This window comes from Myotis myotis, unplaced genomic scaffold, assembly GCF_014108235.1.
Source record: "Myotis myotis isolate mMyoMyo1 unplaced genomic scaffold, mMyoMyo1.p scaffold_m19_p_11, whole genome shotgun sequence".
In the NCBI taxonomy this organism is placed as follows: Eukaryota; Metazoa; Chordata; class Mammalia; order Chiroptera; family Vespertilionidae; genus Myotis; species Myotis myotis.
In genome coordinates this window covers 50501080-50509202 of record NW_023416315.1, presented here as the reverse complement: position 1 = coordinate 50509202, position 8123 = coordinate 50501080, and the positions used below count along the sequence as shown (strand labels likewise).

At 41.7% G+C, this 8123-nt stretch overlaps 1 pseudogene; it reads left to right on the top strand.

The window, feature by feature from the left end:
- Positions 1–3308: 3308 nt before the first annotated feature.
- On the top strand, positions 3309–5511 carry LOC118666296 (annotated as a pseudogene).
- Positions 5512–8123: the final 2612 nt, after the last annotated feature.

Below are 8123 nucleotides of genomic sequence, written 5' to 3'. Positions count from 1 at the left end.
GCTAATTTTCAGTCTATCCCAGAGTGGACAGGGCACTGGGTAGAGTCTCATGCCCATATATCATTAAAATATGGTAGGCTCCTTATTTCCATTATGTTTACATTGCTCACTTGTAAGCTTTCCCTTCCCTATCTTTCACTGCACCACCCCAGAAGGACGAGGAAGATGAATAAAATACTGTTCCTGAGAGGAACTAAAAATGTAATTGGGGGATAGATGTATCCAATTATTTAAAGTACATCATAATGTGGGTGCTAGATTTATTGGGGGTGATCACTTAGTAAGTTATATAATATCCAATTATTGGGTTATACACCTGAAAGTAACACAATATTATGTCAACTGTAATTGAGAAAAATAAAAAATATTTTAAAAATAAAATAAAATAAGATACATTATGATGAACAAGGCACGTTAAATGGTCTGTTCAAACTACTGTGGTAGCATAGAGAAAATACAGAGCTACCTGGAAGGGCCCATGAAATAGTGTGTTACTGAGTAGCTTTGTGGCATAAATGAAAGGTAAGTGAAAGTGTGCCAGGCAAGGTGCACGGTGTTCCAGCTTGGGGTACATCATGCTTTGTGTCGGGATGTTTATGTTTAGCTGTGGTTTTTGTTCTGTAACATTTAAAAAAAAAAGAAATAACATACCTCATTCCAGCCCTTCCACATCCTCACCCTCCAGCCAGGACCAATGCTTCCTGTCCTTCGGATAATGACCTCTAGGCAATAATAAGGAGCCAGGTATTGGACAAGCAAACAGTCTGGCAAACTCAAGATTATATACATTGGATACACAGTGATAACAACCCACCCAAATACTTTTACTTTACTTGAAATATACTATATGAACTGATAAACATCAGAGATTAAAATATCATACGATTATATTACTGAACCAATAATGTGATTTGAAGTCAATCAAAATGTGTTCTGCCATGGCCACTCCTGAGGGAGGAGTAAAATGTTCACCCATGTAGCACAAATGGCCTCTCTCTGCTTTATTCCCACTCACATGCCATCAGTTTGAGGTTTATCAGGACCCAGCTTAGTTTACAAATGAGGAATTTTATTTCAAACACATAAACCTGCATCACCTCTAGAAAGCAAATAATCCCATTTTTGAGGTCACAGATGTCTCATACTTTCTGACAGTCTGGCACAAACCCCTTGGCCACTCTTAACCCAGGTCAATAGAGCTCTCTCTCCATCTACTTTCTCAGTCTTTTTTTCTGGTTTTGAAGTTCAAGGCATCAATTTTTCTATAATGACACCTGTTCTGCCTGCACCTATCCCTTCCCCACCTCTGTTCTCATACAATCTTCCCATCATCAGCTTCAATTTGCTTGCTTCCTGCTGAGAAAGCAGAAGCAACCCATGCTGGCAAGAATGCAATAGGAAATTCCATAATAAGGTGAGTTTTTTTTCTTGCACTCTCTTCATCTCCCAAATAAGCATGTGGTCTGTAGCCAGCTCCCTCTGCAAGGGGCCACAGAGAGTGAGGCAATTGGAGGAGATGGCCAATCCGAAAGTAGGGGCAACGGAGGGGGCAGAGATAATGGCCTGGGTGAAGTGGACAGTGGAAAGTGAGAATGCAGGATATTTTCATGGGAATTAGTATGGAGCATGGATACAAGGAAAAAGACATACTGAGAAATCAACTTAAAAGGCAAGTAGTACATGTAGGTTAATGAAATATATTCCAAGAAATAAACACTGGGTTTTATTGCAGTGATGGCCTGAGTAGAGAATATTTGGGCTCACACTTGGACATAAATCCATAAGATGCTGAGACAGAAGTTGAAGAATAACTCAGCTAACTGCAGAGTTCCATGTGGGAAGAGGAAACGCAGGGGAGAGAGCTAGCATTCCGGGTCATAATGAGCCAGGTGCTCTGAGCAGTGGTTCCTGCACCTGGCTGATCATCACACTCTTTTGAGGAATTTTAAAAAATATGGAATGTGGTCCTTCCCTGCACTCACCCAACTGAATCTCTAGATGTGAAAGCCCAGGGACATGTATGTGTATGTATATAAGATCGTTTGCCACCTCAAGTCACTTGAGATGCATTTCAAGTCATTAAGATGACTGCTAATTTGGGGAATCCAATTCTCATGTATTTTTTTCAATGAGCCAAGGAGGTAAGTTAAGGAGGATGGACTTCATGATAATGAACTAGGGACTTCTGTAAGAATGCAGGGCTTGTGGTGTAAAGAGAATGTCTTGTACTAGGTCTGGTGGTTAATGAAATAATGGCATGAAGAAGCCTCAGTGAAGCGCAGCCTGTGGGGCCACATCTGCTGTGTGGGAAGTACTCGGTAACTGTATTTCTGCGACTCTGCTTTGCTGGCTTCAGGATCTACCTTGAGAACAGTTACAGTTGATTAGTTGTTTTTTTAAACAGGATGTCCCATTAGACTGATCATCCTTTACCAATAAATCCTTGGATCCTGGGACGTGGAGTGCATAAGAAAAGCCGTATGGTTTATTATCATGGTGAGCAGTTTGCCAAGATGCATTTTCACAGTGAGGGGAAGCATGCTGTCAGAGATGAGAGTCTGGGCTCCATGTCAGACATACACGTGATTCCTGGCTCCACTGGTTGCTGCTGTGTGACCTTGGGCACATTCCTTACACTCCATATGCCTCAGATTTCTCATATGTGAAACAGGGGTTTGGATATTATCTGTTTCATAAGTTGGTGTGAGAATTAAATGAGAAAATACATGTAAAGAGGTAAAGAGTTTAGGATAGTGTCCAGGGACATACTTTGGGGTCAATAAAAAAAAATGTGTATTTCTTGAAGAATTCTCTAGCACATTCCTTAGTGTACAGTGGCAAGTTCAAGGACCATAGTGGATCAGATGGCATAAGGTCACATATTTGCTAAGTGGCAGATTTGGGTTTTAAATCTGAGTCTGACTGACTTTAAGCCTGTGCTCCTTTGGCTGCTCAGCACTGAACATTGGCCACAGGAAATAAGTAATCACAAATCAGGGGGCCTGAGTGCCAGGAAGAAAAGGAAACCACCTGGGCAGATGGGAAAAGGATAGGGTCACACAAATAAGCGCAATCCCCCCACCTTCCAGAACAATTCAGAAATTGAAGGAGATAAAAACATGAGCATGATAGAACTAAAATAGAACCTACTGAGAAAGTAACTGGTTCTTGGTAGAATATATGCTGTGACCAAGAACTTGGAAAAAAAAATTAAATATGGGAAAGACAAATAGTGGAAGAAAGAATCAATTTGAAATTCCAAGGAAACAAATGGTAATACAAGAATGGAGCTCATTGAACACGGGGACACCAGTTCGGGTCAGTCTCTGCCAGCCGAGCGCGCACACCAGCAACCATGTCTAAGGGACCTGCAGTTGGCATTGATCTTGGCACCACCTACTCTTGTGTGGGTGTATTCCAGCATGGAAAAGTGGAAATAATTGCCAACGATCAGGGAAACCGAACCACCTTGAGTTATGTTGCCTTTACTGATACTGAACGATTGATCGGTGATGCTGCAAAGAATCAAGTAGTAATGAATCCTACCAACACGGTCTTTGATGCCAAGCGCTTGATTGGACGTAGATTTGACGATGCTGTTGTCCAGTCTGACATGAAGCATTGGCCTTTCATGGTGGTGAATGATGCTGGCAGGCCCAAGATCCAAGTAGAATACAAGGGAGAGACAAAAAGCTTTTATCCAGAAGAGGTGTCATCCATGGTTTCAACAAAGATGAAGGAAATCGCAGAAGCCTACCTTGGGAAGACTGTTACCAATGCTGTTGTCACAGTACCTGCTTACTTTAATGACTCTCAGGCCACCAAAGATGCTGTAACTATTGCTGGTCTCAATGTACTTAGAATCATCAATGAGCCAACTGCTGCTGCTATTGCTTACGGTTTAGACAAAAAGGTTGGAGCTGAAAGAAACGTGCTGATCTTTGACTTGGGAGGTGGCACTTTCGATGTGTCAATCCTCACAATTGAAGATGGAATCTTTGAGGTCAAATCTACAGCTGGGGACACCCACTTAGGTGGAGAAGACTTCGACAACCGAATGGTCAACCATTTCATTGCAGAGTTCAAACGCAAGCATAAGAAGGCTATCAGTGAGAACCAGAGGGCTGTCCACCGCCTTCGTACTGCTTGTGAACGTGCTAAGCGTACCCTCTCTTCCAGCACCAGGCCAGTACTGAGATTGATTCACTCTATGAAGGAATCGACTTCTATACCTCTATCACCCGTGCCCGATTTGAAGAATTGAATGCTGACCTTTTCCGTGGCACCCTGGACCCTGTAGAGAAAGCCCTTCGGGATGCCAAGCTTGACAAGTCCCAGATCCATGATATTGTCCCGGTGGGTGGCTCTACTTGTATCCCCAAGATTCAGAAACTCCTACAGGACTTCTTCAATGGAAAAGAGTTGAATAAGAGCATCAACCCTGATGAGGCTGTCGCTTATGGTGCAGCTGTCCAGGCAGCCTTCTCTCTGGAGACAAATCTGAAAATGTCCAAGACCTGCTGCTGCTGGATGTCACACCTCTTTCCCTTGGCATTGAGACGGCTGGCGGCGTCATGACGGTGCTGATCAAGCGCAACACCACCATCCGCACCAAGCAGACACAGACCTTCGCCACCTACTCCAATAGGTGTGCTCATCCAGGTTTATGAAGGTGAGCGTGCCATGACCAAGGATAACAACCTGCTTGGCAAGTTTGAACTCATAGGCATACCTCCTGCACCTCATGGTGTCCCCCAGATTGAAGTCACTTTTGATATTGATGCCAACGGCATCCTCAATGTCTCTGCTGTGGATAAGAGTACAGGAAAAGAGAACAAGATTACCATCACTAATGACAAGGGTCGTCTGAGCAAGGAAGACATTGAGCGCATGGTCCAAGAAGCTGAGAAGTACAAAGCTGAAGATGAGAAGCAGCGGGACAAGGTGTCTTCCAAGAATTCACTTGAGTCCTATGCATTCAACATGAAAGCAACTGTTGAAGATGAAAAACTCCAAGGCAAGATCACTGATGAGGACAAACAGAAGATTCTTGACAAGTGCAATGAAATCATCAACTGGCTTGATAAGAACCAGACTGCAGAAAATGAAGAATTTGAACATAGGCAAAAAGAGTTGGAAAACGTCTGCAACCCCATCATTACCAAGCTGTACCAGAGTGCAGGAAGCATGCCAGGAGGAATGCCTGGGGGCTTCCCTGGTGGCGGAGCTCCACCATCTGGCGGTGCCTCCTCTGGGCCCACCATTGAAGAGGCTGATTAAGCCAGTTTTGAGCATAGATCTAGCATTGTTCCATACAAAATATTGAAGGACCCAAATTTGTAGCAAATTCCATGGCAGTTTTAAAAGTTGAGCTGCTGTATAGTAAATAACTGGGCATTCTTGATACTTGAATACAGACTGTGCACAGGGAAAGGAAATATAATGCACTTTATAACTGTATTGTAAAGTGGAAAATGCAGCGTCTTAAATAAAACTATTTAAAATTGGCACAAAAAAAAGAATGGAAAAAATAATCACAATATGCTACTTTGCTCTGTGGTAAACAAGACTACATATTTATAATAATGTAACCATGGCTTATTGATTTAACCTAAAGGGTGATGTTGCTATATTAGGTAGATTGGGGGAGGAATATGGAAGTAGTATACATGAATTCCATGCTCATCTATTATAGCAGGAAATCAATAGATAATGCACACAACGGAAAAAATAAGAGCTATTATTATAAGCATATTATGTAGAGCAGAGATAACTACACAAAGAAAGAAACTAAAGTGTTAAAAATGCTTGCCTCTTGGGAAAGAAGTTAGAGTAGCACATGGGGATGTAAAGGATTTGCTTTTCATTAAAAACCTTTTAGTAGTATTTGTGTTCTAAATATCATCTTCCTATTTTTAAATTAACAATTAAGATACAGTACCTATTAAAAATAGTTTCTGTCCCAGCTGGGTGGCTCAGTTGGTTGGAGTGTCATACCATGCATCAAAAAGGTTGCAGGTTCAATTCCAGGTCAGGGCACATACCTGAATTATAGGTTCTGATTCCTGGTTGGGGCAGGTAAGGGGGGCACCAATTTCTCCCTTTCTTTCTTTCTTTCTTTCTTTCTTTCTTTCTTTCTTTCTTTCTTTCTTTCTTTCTTTCTTTCTTTCTTTCTTTCTTTCTTTCTTTCTTTCTTTTCTCTCTCTCCTCTCCTCTCCTCTCCTCTCCTCTCCTCTCCTCTCCTCTCCTCTCCTCTCCTCTCCTCTCCTCTCCTCTCCTCTCCTCTCCTCTCCTCTTCTCTCTCTCTCTCTCTCTCTCTCTCTCTCTCTCTCTCTCTCTCTCTCTCTCCTTTCTCTCTAAAATCAATAAACATGTCCTGGGGTGAGGATGTAAAAACTATAGAGTTTCTGGTTTTCATAGTCCACATCAACTGGCATGCTTCACTGATAGGAAGGTCCAGTTTGTTCTGCTCTCTTTTTAAGATAATATGACATTATCTGTAATTTTACAATACTTCCTTGGTTTAATCTAGAGTAACTGAAAAAAAAATTATATTGAAAAAGCAAATGGAATATGGTTTGGGTCAAAGGAGAAGATGGGTGGGAAATTGTAGGATGAGAGAAGGCAGATTTATAAATCCTATAAACCCTGGAAGAGTAATTAACATCAAGAAAATGCAACAATTATATAGCCTTTACTAGGTACAGGCACTGTTCCCAGCTCTTCTATATGAAATAATGTAATCCTCACAACTCTATGAGGTTAGGTACAATGATTATCTCCATTTTATAAATGGCAACATTGAGTGAGAGGGTTGAAGTCATTTTTTGTCAAGATTACATGGCTAGCAAGTGACAAAGTCAAAATCTGAACCCACACCCTCTGGCTCCTAAACTCCGAGCTCTTAGATGTACACTATAGACGTTCTGAGTACATGCACACATCTAGGTTCTGGGTTGAAATGGAAAACAGGAAAGCTCACCACAGTGAATACAGGGGTTGCAAATAGGTGGGGGAAGCTTCTCGCTTCCGCGTACTGGTTTTAGCTGCTTAGAATGTCACTTGCTTATTATCAGATAGCAAAATGATGGGGGAAAAACCTCAGTAAGGGTGCTAAACATGAATTTGTTCTAAAGTGATGACAAAGATTCTCTCTTTGACCTTAGTCCAGCTCCTCTGAGATCCCTACTGGACAAGTCCTGACCATGGGCTTCCATCTATTCCTGGAAGAATTCAGTTTTGTCAAGAGCCCTGCTAAGTCAGTTTCGTTGGCATCCCCACCCCCAATATCTGATCAAACTTCCTCATTTCTCATAATCCTCCAAGTGATGTCTGATTATTCTGGGCTGCTTTCAGCAAAAATCTAATGAGTGGGTTTAGTAAGAATGCCTCTTCCCTAATGTTTCCTCTCAGTAATTTTCCATTAACTGACAGCTGCATGCCAGATCTGTTTCTTGGCTATACATTCTCACCTGTCCATGCTGTTTGGAATCGAGCCCAGTTCTATACTGAGATCTCTTTCCCCTATTGCAATAATTTCTGAATGAAATCTATTTTTACTGCCTTAACTACTGCCCAGCTCTGGTTTTCTTTGACAGCGATCAATCCCTTGGCACCTGTGGATGGCCAAGTTACTAGGAGATCGTTGCTGAACTACAACATAATATTACCTCCCAGGGCTTTGCTCATTTTGATTAGACAGCTCTTACTGACCCACGCCCCCTATGCAGCCCTCTGTCCATAACCCTATTCTGCCTCTCCCCTCCATTCCCCCATTTCCCCAGCTCACTAAAGCAGGTTACCTGGAAATGAGAATCCAAATCAGAAGTTTAGCAGACTTTTCAAAGTGATGAAAGCGGAATGGGTAGAAGTTTATAAAACAGGAATATGGTCATATTCCTATAGTTAAGTGACATTTACTGATTTTAAATAGTTAACGTATTCTCAATAAAAATACTTGATAACCCATTTTGGATAACCCAACATGCAAACATATATGGTGTAAAGACACCCAAGAGCTACTTGGGAAATTCCCCTTATAATTAAATAGATCAATTTTATACAAGTCTCAATAGAAAGATCCATTTCTTAATGAAATATTTTCTCCCCTACTCATATTGCCT